The sequence below is a fragment of the Agrilus planipennis genome, unplaced genomic scaffold, assembly GCF_000699045.2.
Source record: "Agrilus planipennis isolate EAB-ADULT unplaced genomic scaffold, Apla_2.0 scaffold172, whole genome shotgun sequence".
Lineage (NCBI taxonomy): Eukaryota > Metazoa > Arthropoda > Insecta > Coleoptera > Buprestidae > Agrilus > Agrilus planipennis.
Genome location: NW_020438999.1, coordinates 232471 through 246341, shown reverse-complemented (window position 1 = coordinate 246341; position 13871 = coordinate 232471). Strand labels below are relative to the sequence as shown.

Below are 13871 nucleotides of genomic sequence, written 5' to 3'. Positions count from 1 at the left end.
GGTTGCGGCGGTACCGGCCGGGAGGCCGGTTTGTATTGTCTAATGACAAAAAAACTGTGAATGTTGTATATAAAGACATTCTGTAGTATATTTAGTACGTTCAGGGGGTATCTTTTGAAGATTTCCCCTTTTCGATAATAATCTAAACAAAACAAAAATATATTTAGTATCAGCATTGCACCCGTGCGAAGCTGGGGCGGGTCACTAGTCTTTTATAAAAGTCACCTCGTCACGAGCCAACAGTACTTAGAAGATACCGATACTTTTAAAAATAATATCGAATACTTTTCTGTTTACTCGGTTACATCTTTTATAAAAGCTGCTTCGGCACGTACCAACAGTACTTACATGCCGATACATTAATAGGATGCAGTAGTACATGCGCCGTAAAGTAAAAACATGCTTATCGGTTCTAGATATCATGAATTTAATCTTTGGAATAGAGGCTTGAAATTATGTAGAAAGATAGGTAAAGCTTTTTTCTAAAGCCTGTCGAAGGCAATTTTTTATTTTTTTTGATTTCTGTTGAAAATGCGTGTTCTGCAAAAAGCATCAACTTTAAGCACATGTAAAAGCTTTTAATGACCATATAATTGAAAACCAAAAACGTACCAAGTTAGGGTGAACGTTTATCTGTTTCTATACAAAAAATCACATATTTATCTCGCATCAGCGTTAAATCAAAATGTTTAGAATGTTTTCCAAAAAATTCTCTTAATAAATGATACCGAATCCGTTTCTGTTTACCGATTGCATCCGCGAATAATGAAATTTTAGCAGCGAATAATGAAAACCGTGAATAGGGAACTTTTGCTGTACAACAAAATGCATCTAAAACAGTATTTTAATTAACAGTTGTGTATCTAGGGAAGGAGTTCGGGTTCGGACCACCTCTTCGGGATCAGAAAAATCAAAATTCGACATTTACTTACAAATCATTTGCTAGACTTTATAAATTCTTATAGTGGTAGGATAAAACTATTATTCCAAAATTATCCTTAAAAATTTAAGTCAAATGTTAGAAAGGTAAGGTGTCGATGGAATTTGGAGACTGCGAAATTCTGATAATCAAATTTGGAGGGAACTTAGAATTTAGAGGAAATGTCAAATTCCGGTGGGGCGGTGGAATTTAAATAGCGTGAAATTCTGGGGACAAAATTTGAGGGGGGATTGAAATTTTCCCGGAAAAAAAAAATTTGGAGAGAGGGAGACAAGTTTGGAAGGGAAAATGTAAAATTCCGAGGAAATCGAACTTAAATATGATAATTGTTTATAGAAATTTAATATTGAGCTGGCTGACACTCGAAATTGGAGTATCACAAAACGACAAAACCACAACTTTTAAAGTATCTACTTAGATAATAAATTATCTACGCAAATAAAAGCAGCACTATGTACTTCAATTAAGATAAAATATATTTTTTGCAATAAAGTAATAAAGAGGATTTAACACAATAATAAGAGTTCCTACAATAGTTGACTTATTATGTAATGATGTAGATGCAATTTCTGATACTTCCTCATGCTTTTTATTTAATATTTTAGAACCATTCTAATAATAATGCAACCAAATAATATTGATAGATGAGTTGTTAAGTAAGATATTCAAGATCTACAATAATGAAACTTTTTTATTTGGACAGATATTATACAGCATGCCCTTTCTAAACAAGAAGTTAATATTAAACATAGCATTTTCCATTCCTTTGTTCATAAATTGTTTAGTCTTCCATTGAAATAACCTCAATTTAATAAAGAAATACTCTTCCTAGAAACACTAGCAGTTAACAACGATTAAAAAGCATCAATTATTATCGATAAATTTATTTATAAGAAACTTTAAAAACTTATTAAAAATCAGTTCTATACAATTTCCGATTCCAAATCAAACGGAAGATCATTTAATGAACTACATTCCTAGATTAAGCTAAAATAGGTAATAAGTTAAACTATATTTACGTTAATAAGTCAATACTTGTCCATAATAAACAAAAAATTGATATTTTAGATTAGTCAGGTGTTTACAAATTATCATGCAAGAATTGCAACTGTTTTTATGTTGGACAGACTGTTCCTTAAAAAAGCGCATAAACGAACATACGAAGACTATAGAAAACGGAAATAAATGTACAGGGATATCTCAAAATTGTATGGAAAGTAAATATTTTCTAAATTTAGATAATATTAAATTACTACACAATTCTGCGAAAAGTAAACGCTTGAACACCCTGGAAATTTTAGAAATTAGTACCTAAAGCCTAAACAGGAGGTCTCCCTATTGTTAATGAATTAACAAATTTTTATGCATCTCTATTATTAAAGGTCAACACCTGTCCAAAATGTAATTAATAGTTAAGCAACAAGATTGTAAAATCTTTTTAGTACACCACAGATATTCTTTGAATTTGTTAATGGTCGAAACAATTGTCAGAGATTTTAACAAATTCTTTTGCAAAACTACAATACCAAGTGTTTTCTTAAATCATTGAGTTTTTTTATATGCAATCAAATGTCACGTTTACGAAATGACTCAATTATATTTTAAATGTTTGTCTCATGGTTGGGTACAACATTAAAAGAATCGTAATTTGTAAATTATGTATTATCTAAATAAATAGTTGAATTCAAGATTAAATGCCGATCAAAGTCGGCTCAGTTTTATGGCTTTTTATAAGTCATTCTAGTTTTAAAGAGGATTTTTGCAATTTAGAGAAGCCTTTTTGAATCTTAATTGTACGCTTTAGAGCCTTTTAGTGGTTATGATGGCCTTGCATTTTAATGCATTTTATGTAGCACACGTTACAGACGGTATTGTCCATAAAAAGATGGATTACGCCATTATTGTAATTATAACCATCTAAACGGAATATGAACCACAATTACGATTTAACGGTAACTTAATTATTGCATTGCTACATATACCTATACAACAATACAATTCCTTGATTTTGGGGCAACTGCATTTAAGATTTGCTATCCATATTATTGATTATTATTGCTTCAAAAGCTTTCTCATACAAGATATTTAAGAATAGGTGTTTGGCAAAAATTTCTAAAGATATGTCCGATGCATTTCCATTTGTTTTTAATAATTTTAAATAAATCACACAACCTTTTTTAACGTAAGTACCTCCCAACTAGAATTTATAGGGGGCATGCTCCATCTAGTGTGCGGGCCAGATATAGGGATTTCCCCGTAGATTCCTCATGAAAATCCCACCAAAAAAAGTGGTGATACCAAAATGAGGATTGCCTTACAGGTTTTTCATATGGGACTTAAGGGGCAAACCTATCACATGTATAAACTTACAATTAAATCTACCTTGTGGGTGCTCGATGAGGCAAATCCTTTTGAAAATACTCTCGGTAAAATAAAAAACTTATGATAATAATCCTCTTGCCCAATTATGTCGTCGTTTCAATGAAATCTTTTACATTACAACGAACCAACAATTGTACTTCCTGATATTGTTATTATAAGACAACTGAAACCAGACGCATCAGGTGGAAAAACAGTAAAACGATTGCAATTTAAAGTATTGTTGCCTACAAAATAGCCTAATAACACAATCTTACTTAAGAGCAAACAAATTTTACATATAAGTCATATATGTATCTATATATATTTATTAATAATAAAGTTAATTTTTTCAAAAAGTTTTAATAGAATAGCAATAATTTTTCCCCGCGGGGTCACATACGTTCCTGATGATGCGCAAATGCGGCAAGGCGTTGTATGTCCCTTTCTTGCCCTAGGGGGCAACCTCATGGGACCCACAAAAGGTAGTGTGGCTACCCACTTAGGGACCCTACCTACACTCCCCTCAAAATTCTAGTAGGACTATTTAGTCCTTCAAAATAAACCACCAAATTCAACTAATGAATGTTTACTGTTTGTTTCAAGAAGTTGGAGATATGCCCCTTCCCTTTATTAGGATGCGCCGTAGCATAATTCCAAATTCAATCATATTTGTCTGCGGAGCTCATTTCTCCACCGATCATCGAGCGAGAACTAGACAAAAGTGTACAGTACCATTTGCAAAATTATTTAAACTACCTCGTTAAAATTTAAGAATATAAATGATAACAAGTGAATTAACTTAACGCTCTACACACCCATAAAATTTTTGCTTTGTTTTCTATTGTTAATTTATATATATTTTTGTTTTAAGATATTGCTCAACATTTTCGTCTAGTACTGTACAGTTCTAGCCGATCTCCTAAGAGAGCTCTGCTCGTTCAAGCTTTTTCATACTATTTCGGTCTTGCTCACGCCTAGTGTATATTCTTCTTCTTCGCGCAGATTTCTTCAAGGTCACAATTCAAACAAATTGAAATGGGCTGTACGTCTGTATGTCAATTTTTATTGACCAAATTTTAATTGTGCACGAACGTTACCTCAAACGGCCTCTGATAAAACGTCTATAATAAACACATAGGCAGACACTAAAGTTGACAGGATACCAAAAAGACTGCCCATTAAATCTTTAAATAAAATAATTTTACCGCAAGTCCTCTTTGTTCTATTAGAGTCAACCTGTTATCATTAAATTAAGTCCTACCTTTTATTTTTGTCAAAATTAATGCGAACGCAAAATGTTTCGCTTTAATGAATGTGTTTTTGTTTAATTAACAAAGGAAATTCCTAAATCTTTTTACTGCGTAACGTATTATTTAGGAGATGTGAAAAAATGACGTTCATGATCAAATTCCAATTAGTTGTTTAAGCAGAGCACACACAAAAAAATAGGCGAACGTTTTATCAATTCAAGTGCATAGTATTTGACATAGTAATACAGTCAATAAACATACATAAATATCGATAGAGATCATACTACAATAAGAGAATGTTGGTTTACACAAACCTTTCAGAGCAATCAAAAACAATTGTCATTTGTTTTCACTTTAATTTTTGGCAACGAAAATTTTTACCGCACATTACGACGACAATGCGCTAACCAGCAAAAAGTTAACGATAATAGATGAATATTTCTTTTTATTCACTAGTTTCTTTACTGAAATATCCTTATATTTCCCCGAAAGTTCTTAAAAAAAATTTATTTGGCTTCTTTACTAGTTCAGATGTATTTAAAAAAGTTTTCAAAGTGTAAGTAACCTGGTCGTGGTTGCTTTTGTCACCTCTCGTAGTTTAGTGGTCAGAACATTAGTGCGTAAAGCCAAAGGTCTCGGGTTCGATTCCCGGCGGCGGTGTGACAACTGCAACAATTTTTCCCTCATTAATTTGAGGTAGTTTGTAATGGGAAAATAAAAAAACGAAAAAATGATTTCAAATTAATATTGCATATTAATCCACTATTAAGTAACTAACAATGTCGTAGGATTTCATATATTTAAGAATTGATATGATACAAAAATTAAACCATACTATCAATTGAATTGGGTTAGAAGCACATTGAATTGAGGTAGTTTAGTTATTTGATTAAGTTTTTATATTCTATATTGTTATTTAATTTCTTCATGATGCTACCATCTACCAGTGGTATTATTTATCAGCGAACGTAGACTATAATATTTTAAAAACATAATTAATGTAGCTAGGCGACAGGATGAATGATATAATTAGTCGGCAGCTGTAAATGTTGGATAGTGTTAATGTATTAACGAAATTGTGTCGTAAATAATAAAAACGTACCAAAATTTGTACAACAGTAATAAAGAAACAAATTAAATGAGCTGTTAATCTGATGTAGAACTTAAAAAATCACAATGCGATTTATTCGACCAACCATAATTATCAACTATTTCATATCCTGAGCTAATCTTCGCATCTTTAACCATTTATGAGTAATAATTCAATCTAAACCTACCTCTACTCCTCTTAATTCCTGTTTCTGTTTGCAATTTGTCTGACTCTTCTCCATGTTCGACCAACCTATCTGGCCTATTTTTTATTTACTTCCTCCGTTATCCTACTCTTTTTAATACCTCTTCATTTCTAACCTTCTCTATCCACGATATGCTAATCATTCGTCTGTAACACTACATTTAAAACGCTTCTAACCTTTTCTTTTCCGCCGCGCTCACCGTCTATGTTTCGCACCCGTACAGTGCCGCGCCCAGACATACACTTTAACAATCTTTGTCGAGAAAATACCACAAATGGCGCGGTATACGCCATCTGTAGTACGTTGCTACACTTTAGGATTACGTATGCTCCAATAAGGTCCATTTGTATGGATATCTACTTGCTGAAACGAATCCCGGCCTAGCTAACTTCAACGTGATAGGCACGTTACCATAATCGAATAAAATAATTCGAAATGGTGTGTATTTTGTCGAAACTGCCAGACGCGAATCGCGATTTCGATCTTTTTGGATCTCATCAGTGCGTCGCAGGCAGCTCCGACAGAACACAGACCAACTTTTACCTGCTGTCTTAACAGCGCGTTTTAGAAAATACCACAAATGGCGCGGTAAACGCCATCTGTAGTACGATGCTACATTTTAGGATTATACGTATGCTCCAACAAGGTCCATTTAAATATATGGATATCTACTTGCTGAAACGACGTAGCTAACCTCAACGTGATAGGCACGTCACCATAATCGAATAAAGTAATCCAAAGTGGTCTAGACCACTTTGAGGTTATCTACGCCAGGATTCGTTTCAGCAAGTAGATATCCATATATTTAAATGGACCTTGTTGGAGCATACGTAATCCTAAAATGTAGCATCGTACTACAGATCGCGTTTACCTCGCCATTTGTGGTATTTTCTAAAACGCGCTGTTAAGACAGCAGGTGAAAGTTGGTCTGTGTTCTGTCGGAGCTGTCAGCGACGCGCTGATGAGATCCAAAAAGATCGAAATCGCGATTCGCGTCTGGCAGTTTCGACAAAATACAGACCACTTCGAATTATTTTATTCAATCTTTTTCGAGTTCAAGAAATATAAATTTTCGATATCGTTATACATAACTACATATTTTATAAGGTACGAATCAATCTCGCACTTATTCATCATTTATTGACGTGAATATACATACTCATTATTTTCTACACGCAATTGTCCAATCTTTTATTAGAATAATCCGATTTAAGTCAGTTTATTTTGGTTCTTGCACATGCCCTGGCCATTTACCACTTAAATGTCAGAGCTAATTCGTTATTTGCTAGATAACAAGTGAAGAAGTTGTTATTGTGCCCAGTTGTTGCTATTATTTATTATATGTAACTATAACATTCATTGGATAGATAATGCAGCGTGTAATTGTCAGCGGTTGCCAAGAATGCGGGCGTAAATCAGTTTATGTATACCCAAACATATGTAGGTGTTCTCACATTCAAATTACAGGAATTCATAACCAATATTATGTATATACATGTGTATATCCGGTATATTGATGTTTTGGTACAATCTTTCTAAAAATATATCAGAAGGGAGATGTAGGGTTTACAGATAAATAATTGAAAATAAACGTATCAAATGTTACACTGTTTCTGCGAAATAATTAATACATGTATCATCATCATCATAAAGTCGTCAGTTTCAAGATTTGTTGGACACGCATCTTTACATTTCCCTGATACTAGAATATCTCATATCCTTAACCATTTATGAGCAATAATCTAATCTAGATCTACCTCGACTCCTCTCAGCTCCTGTTTCTGCTTCTAAAATGTCTCTAACCAGCCTTTCATTCCTGAGAAGGTATCCTACCAACCTATCTCGCCTATTTTTTATTGACTTCCATAGAGTCCTCTGTTCTCCTATTCTTTCCAATACCTCTTCATTTCTAACCCTCTCTATTCACGGTATCCTCATTATTCGTCAGTTACACCACATTTCGAACGCTTCTAACCTTATATGTATAAATAAAAATAAACGTATGTGACCGTATATAGTCGTTTAGTCATTTTAATAATGTCAAAGAAATCACAAAGTGGTAGTTTTACCTTTACAGTTTTTTCAGATAGTCTAACAATTGTTTTCACTTATTCAATCATCTTCGGAGAGTTCGAGCAGAACCTGTTTAAAAAAAAAACGTAATGATTGTTATTATTTACTATTGTGAGATATTCTGTACTGCAGAACCACTGCCCGAGTCCGTCCTGTATTTAACCAATTTTGTTAAGTATTAAATGACATAAACCATATATCAGTGATTCCCAAGCGATGGTTCGCGAACCCTTGGGGGTTCGCAGTGTTTGCAGAGGGGGTTCGCGAAAATAATATTGTAATGGCGGATTTTTTAAAACGCCATTAAAATCAAAAGCAAAAAAAAAAAACAAAACAAAAACACAAAAATTAAAGAACACACCCACTGTAAAACAGATTGTTAGCTGCCTGTTTGTTAAGAAATCTATAATAAATTTCAATATTTTCATTTCCTTTTTCCTTATTTGTTTTTCAAAATTACTTCATCAATATCAAAATATATCAACAATTTTATACATTAAAATTTATTCCTCTTATTCAAATTTCCTCTTATCAAATACTATTCTCTTTTTATTACAAACATTTATCTATATTTAAAACATTTCATCAATGTGATTAGTATCATGATCTGCTTTATATTTAAAATCATTGCAGCAGTTTTCCCTTCTATGTAGTATTTGTTTTTACAATACAATTAGAAATAAATATCAAATTAAAGCAGTTTACTATATTTAAATCATTTTAGTCTTATTAATGTTTTAGTTAAATGTTTCACGATTAATATAATCAATTATTCTGCAATATGAAAATATATATTCTATCAAATTTTATTGCTTTTTTTTACCTGTCATTAACGACTACATAGGGGGGTTCGTCAAATTTTTTCGGACCTTTCTTTTGGTTCGCTAGGAAAAAAGGTTGGGACACTGCCATATACAGGGTGTCCATTTATAATAATTAAAAAAAAGACCATGACTTCCTGACACAAAATACAACTAAAAAGTGTTATACAATTTTTCAATCCAGTAACCATTGAGTTCGCATATCGTCTTTGCAAATTTGAACGTACAATTTGTTTCATTACGGGCCTCGATCTAGGCGACTAACGTCGCTCAGCTGATCTAGTGTGGATGTAACAAGTACCTATTGGGAAGAAGCCGAATGCACTTCCACCTTGTAAAAAAAAGGTAAAAGTGAAAAAGAAAAACGTACCTTTTATAAAAAATGTTGAAATTATCCGCTATTCGCTTCAATGCAACACTAACAGCGGCGAACCCTGTTACTGCGAATTTTGGCCAAGATACCGGGAATGTTTCGAATTATACGATAGTATAATGTAACTCTACTAGAATGCACTATCACGCTACTAATTGTCCTTATTGTAATAGTCTTTTATGAAATGACCACTAAAAAAATAAACTAACACTAACAAACAAGTAAATTCCACAACAATCCAAAGCACACACACTTCCAGCAGTGTAATTATGCGAAGTTATATCAATATTTAGCTTTTTACATTTAATGAAAACAAAATAACCAACTTGGTCCTTCTGGACACATCCTTGTATTACCCCACGTGGGGTTAATGAGCCCTGCCAGGCAAAACTAACGTTTAACACATGTGAATGGTCAAAATAGGTCTGCATCTTGTCTCAACTTTTACAACCATAACACATACATTTGTTTTCGTACACTGGTACGTTATGTAGTTATGTTACAAACCTTTACCAAAAGCTGGGTGGTGAGGGTTGTTTATTCACCGCTTCTAACTATTCCGTAGTCGTTAAAATTTCTTTTCTATTTAAAATAACATAATACTCGACTACATTAGGTCCACTTCAGTTTACGATCATGAGATTTTCGATTGTGATAGGTACGTAGTTTTTCTAACATGTCATCTAATAGACCTTAACGCGAGTGCATTTTCTTCGACTGATCCGTAACTTAATACCAAACATAAACAATAACATTACCCCAAAAAGCAGCTGATTCCGACCTACTGAAGGTGAATTTTTCTACGATCAGCTGGAATCGTAATTAATTTGCGATTGTGCAGGGCCGGCATCAAAACTGTTGTAATTTTATAATTTTTTTATTTTGTTTCAAACGTCATTTTGTTCCAAATGTTCGTAGGAATCTGTGGACACCCTTTAATGTATGTATATTATTGTAAATACGTATAGGTACTATAAGGAAGATTAAAAAAGTTCAGACAGTATGTCTCTTTGTGTTAATGTGTGACGGAAGTTTACCCGGCGATATTGTTATTCCTCTTTATATTTGCAGAAACGATAACGAGGAGACAATATGACTTCGCCTGCGATAAACGGAAACGGCCAGAAGGAAAACGGAAAAGGCGAATCGGCTGCAACAGAGGAAGCAGCATCTCGATCTCAGACGCCGCCGCTAAACAACAATCAGGCTGAGTCTTTAAGACCCTCGTCATTCTTTACCGCTTCGTGGCGAGTTTTTAAAATGGCCAATCTACTCATGCAACAGGGCTGTTAAAGTTACGCGTCCCTAGTCTCTTTCACTTTTTAATGGAAATTGTTCGTGATATGGTAACGCTTGATGGAATATACACGATGTCCACTTTAGAAGATGCCAAAACATCGGGGCATGTCTCTTAAATCAGTATTGGTATACATACACTCATACATTTGTATAGAATTCTAGTCCTTTTCACAATTTAATCTTGTTTTCTTACTCATAATCTTATTGGTTTTTATTTTTTAAATAGACAACAGAAAAAACCTTTAAGGATCAGTGTACTTAAGGGATGTAAATGTACAAAACACAACATATAAATAAAATAAAAAATTGAAATAAAAATGCAAATTTTTCTAATTTAATTTGCACTTTTAAGGTTAGGAATCTTGGTTAAAAATATATGAAGTAATTAGACTGTTTTGTTTACTCTAGTGTTTCTAATAATTTATTAGGTAGCACGTCATTTCTTTGTATACTCCTATATTCAAGGGAGAAATCTACTTGTGCCAACACTATTCGGGGGTCCAACTAATTAATCAAACTAATTGCCATTTTGTCAAAAAACTGTTTTCTTTAATGATGTATAGGAAAAGAAAAAACAGCGCATTGTAAACAATAAAACTTTCATTAGTCAGGTTGTCACTTTGATGACTAGTACAAAAGTATGACTACAACGTTCCTTCAGTATAAACAGCTGTTCTAGTCTGACAAAAAATAACCCAAAACAAGCGACGGGTAATCCCCTGTTCCGTTCAATAAGTGCTCGCGTAGGTTGATTGATCTCGGGGTTGTCAACCTTATAATTGTAATTTTTAAAATTTTAGATTATTGTGGTAGCGACAGCCCTTTATATTCTCGGGCCCCTGATTAGCTACAGATCCTTATAAATTAAACTAGGCATTTTAAATCCCATGTTAACCTATTGATTATTATCTGCTAGGAATTTTAACCTTAATAAAAACCTTTGAATGGACTTTGGTCCAAATAATTTACGGTGGTTATAGAAAAGTACTAAAAGATCATTAATGTGAATTGCCAGAGTTGATATCCTTTAAGTACGCTGAAACTTAATTTAGAGTTTTAGAGAAACATATGGTTATAATTGGTTGATTTTATGGTGGATATCCATATAACCTAGTAACCAGTCAGTTACTATAGTTTAACATTTTGGCTAGGTGGATAGTGGTGGTGGTTTTTACAATCGCAATCCCTTCCCAATTTATAGTATCTCCACAAGTCCTATGTACAAACAATTTATTTAAACCTTTCTTCTAACTATGTACTTAAATAATATACAACTATTATTATTACATTTCCACGTAAGATCAATAATAAAAGTTCTATAAATTAATTTTAAAAAATATTTACAGTTACATTACTGTTTTATTTAAATTTTAATTCTTGCACGAAACATAATTTCAAGCTCGTCGGAGGCCTGAGGTGGTAATACGAAATAATACTTCAGGCTGCTTAAAAATTGGATTTGTACTGTACGGTTTTTCTGCGGTTAGTTCCAAGGTAAAAATGTTGCTGTTTACACTTGATAAGAACAACCGCCTAAATCTAAATGACTACCTTAATTGGATTTTATTATTCATAATAAAAAAATAAACAATAGTTTGAAAAAGAAAAAAATTTAAGAATATTATACTATTTCAGTTAAAAAGATAAATCATCTGTAAGCTGTTCACTACAGCATTACGTATTTTTAAACTGCACTTATACTACCTACATCTATTTAGATGGTGTGGGTATTAAACAACGCTTCAATTGTGTTAACAACGTATTAATTTCATGTTTCATGCAAGGTTTTATGAACTTATAAATTCTCTGTTTAAGACATAGATAGATAATTTACATAACCTGACCTAACCTGACCTGACATAACCTAACTTAACTTAACCTATTTAGGTTAATATGTTGGTTACCTACAAGGCCTCCAACTTCAAAGACAAAACTGACTCTTATAACAGCTGAATGTATTTTGATTTTCTATGGGATTTCTTTAAAAAGAACATCTCAAAATTTGGAGGTCTCTCAAGGACAGAGGTCCAGATCAAATTGCCCCCTCTGCCCTCTTAGTCTGCTACTAACCTCTTTTTCTCAACTATTTCACCAGCCTACTATTATTAAGTATTCAAGATTAATTTTAAACGCTAAATTTTTTACTTTTTAAAAATATAATCTTTCTTATTGGTAAATATATTTACATATCGCTAAATATGGAAATGTATCAACGTATTAACCAAAACTTTTACATTTATTTACCAGAATTTACACAGTTATACCTACCATATTTACATACTGTATTGAGTAATATTATTTTTAAATGCTGCTTTTACAGTCAGTAATTGCTCATTATAAGTTAGTAAGTACGGTATGAAACACCTTTCAATATATTTAAACGTTTACTATACATTGTTTGATTTTTGTCGACCTTTGAATGGCAATAATTTGTACAGTACAGCTTGCCACTTATAACTTTTTACCTTGACTGACTACTTCATAAATATATTGCAAGGCTGCTGCGATATCACAGTAAAGGTATACATAGATAAATAATGCAGAGCCAAAAATATCCCAGACGTAATGTTAAATGTACAGTATTGTCCGTAATTTATAAACCTAAACCCGATCAAAATGAATTAATGTTTGTCATTGTGTATATTGTATTGTGCGCTATCGTATTGCAAGCAATTTCTAAAAAATGTAGTCACAATTAAGAATATCGCCAAATCTAGCGAAGTTTAATATCAATAAATAAATAATTAATTATTTAGCGAAGTTCATTGTAGAGTAATTATTATAAATTCGTCTATTTACAAGTTTGCAAGGGCGTTATAAATTCTTCGTTCTGAGTAGTTTAATTAAATACTGTAGTAGTTTTTAAATAATAATAAATAATTATTAATGGGGATTTATTGAATAATAGACGCAGGCGACATAAAGTGACTCGATGACGTATCCAATAAATAATCAATAAGTATCTATTGTTAAAGTTAATAACAAGAGTAACAATAATAATAATAATGTTAGTTTCTGCCATACTTATAAAAATTGTGATAGTTTATAATCTTGTTACGTAGAGTTAAGTAACTTGTTATTTTTCATAATATTGAATGTATATTTATTGTAATTTGGTATAGAAATAAATTTCTATTATTGACCAGTATGAATCCTTTAATACTTTCCAGTAGGTAATATACTTCGTTTACTTTCTGTAACGATGTGACCTTCAGTTTGACCGGCGCAAAGTAGAAAAGAACAGCACTAGGCCAGAAAAGGAAGGAGACAACTCTCGGCCAAACTCTTAACCTGTGAGGAGCGTATAATCCGTACAGTACTGCACGGAAAAATTGACCATTTTATCCACTACAATTATATTACTCAAATGTGCTGTTATTGGTACCATTTACTACTGAAAATATCAACGAGATGTTTATTTATATTTGAAGACATATTAAAAGCTTTAAGGCTTGTTTT

At 32.5% G+C, this 13871-nt stretch overlaps 1 long non-coding RNA gene across 1 annotated transcript in view; it reads left to right on the top strand.

The window, feature by feature from the left end:
* LOC108737871 overlaps nt 1-13560 on the top strand; it is a 22560-nt gene extending 9000 nt beyond the window's left edge. The window contains exon 2 of the long non-coding RNA XR_001937913.1: nt 10185-13560. This is a non-coding gene — a long non-coding RNA (uncharacterized LOC108737871). The remainder of the gene's footprint in view (nt 1-10184) is intronic.
* The last annotated feature ends 311 nt before the right edge of the window (nt 13561-13871 follow it).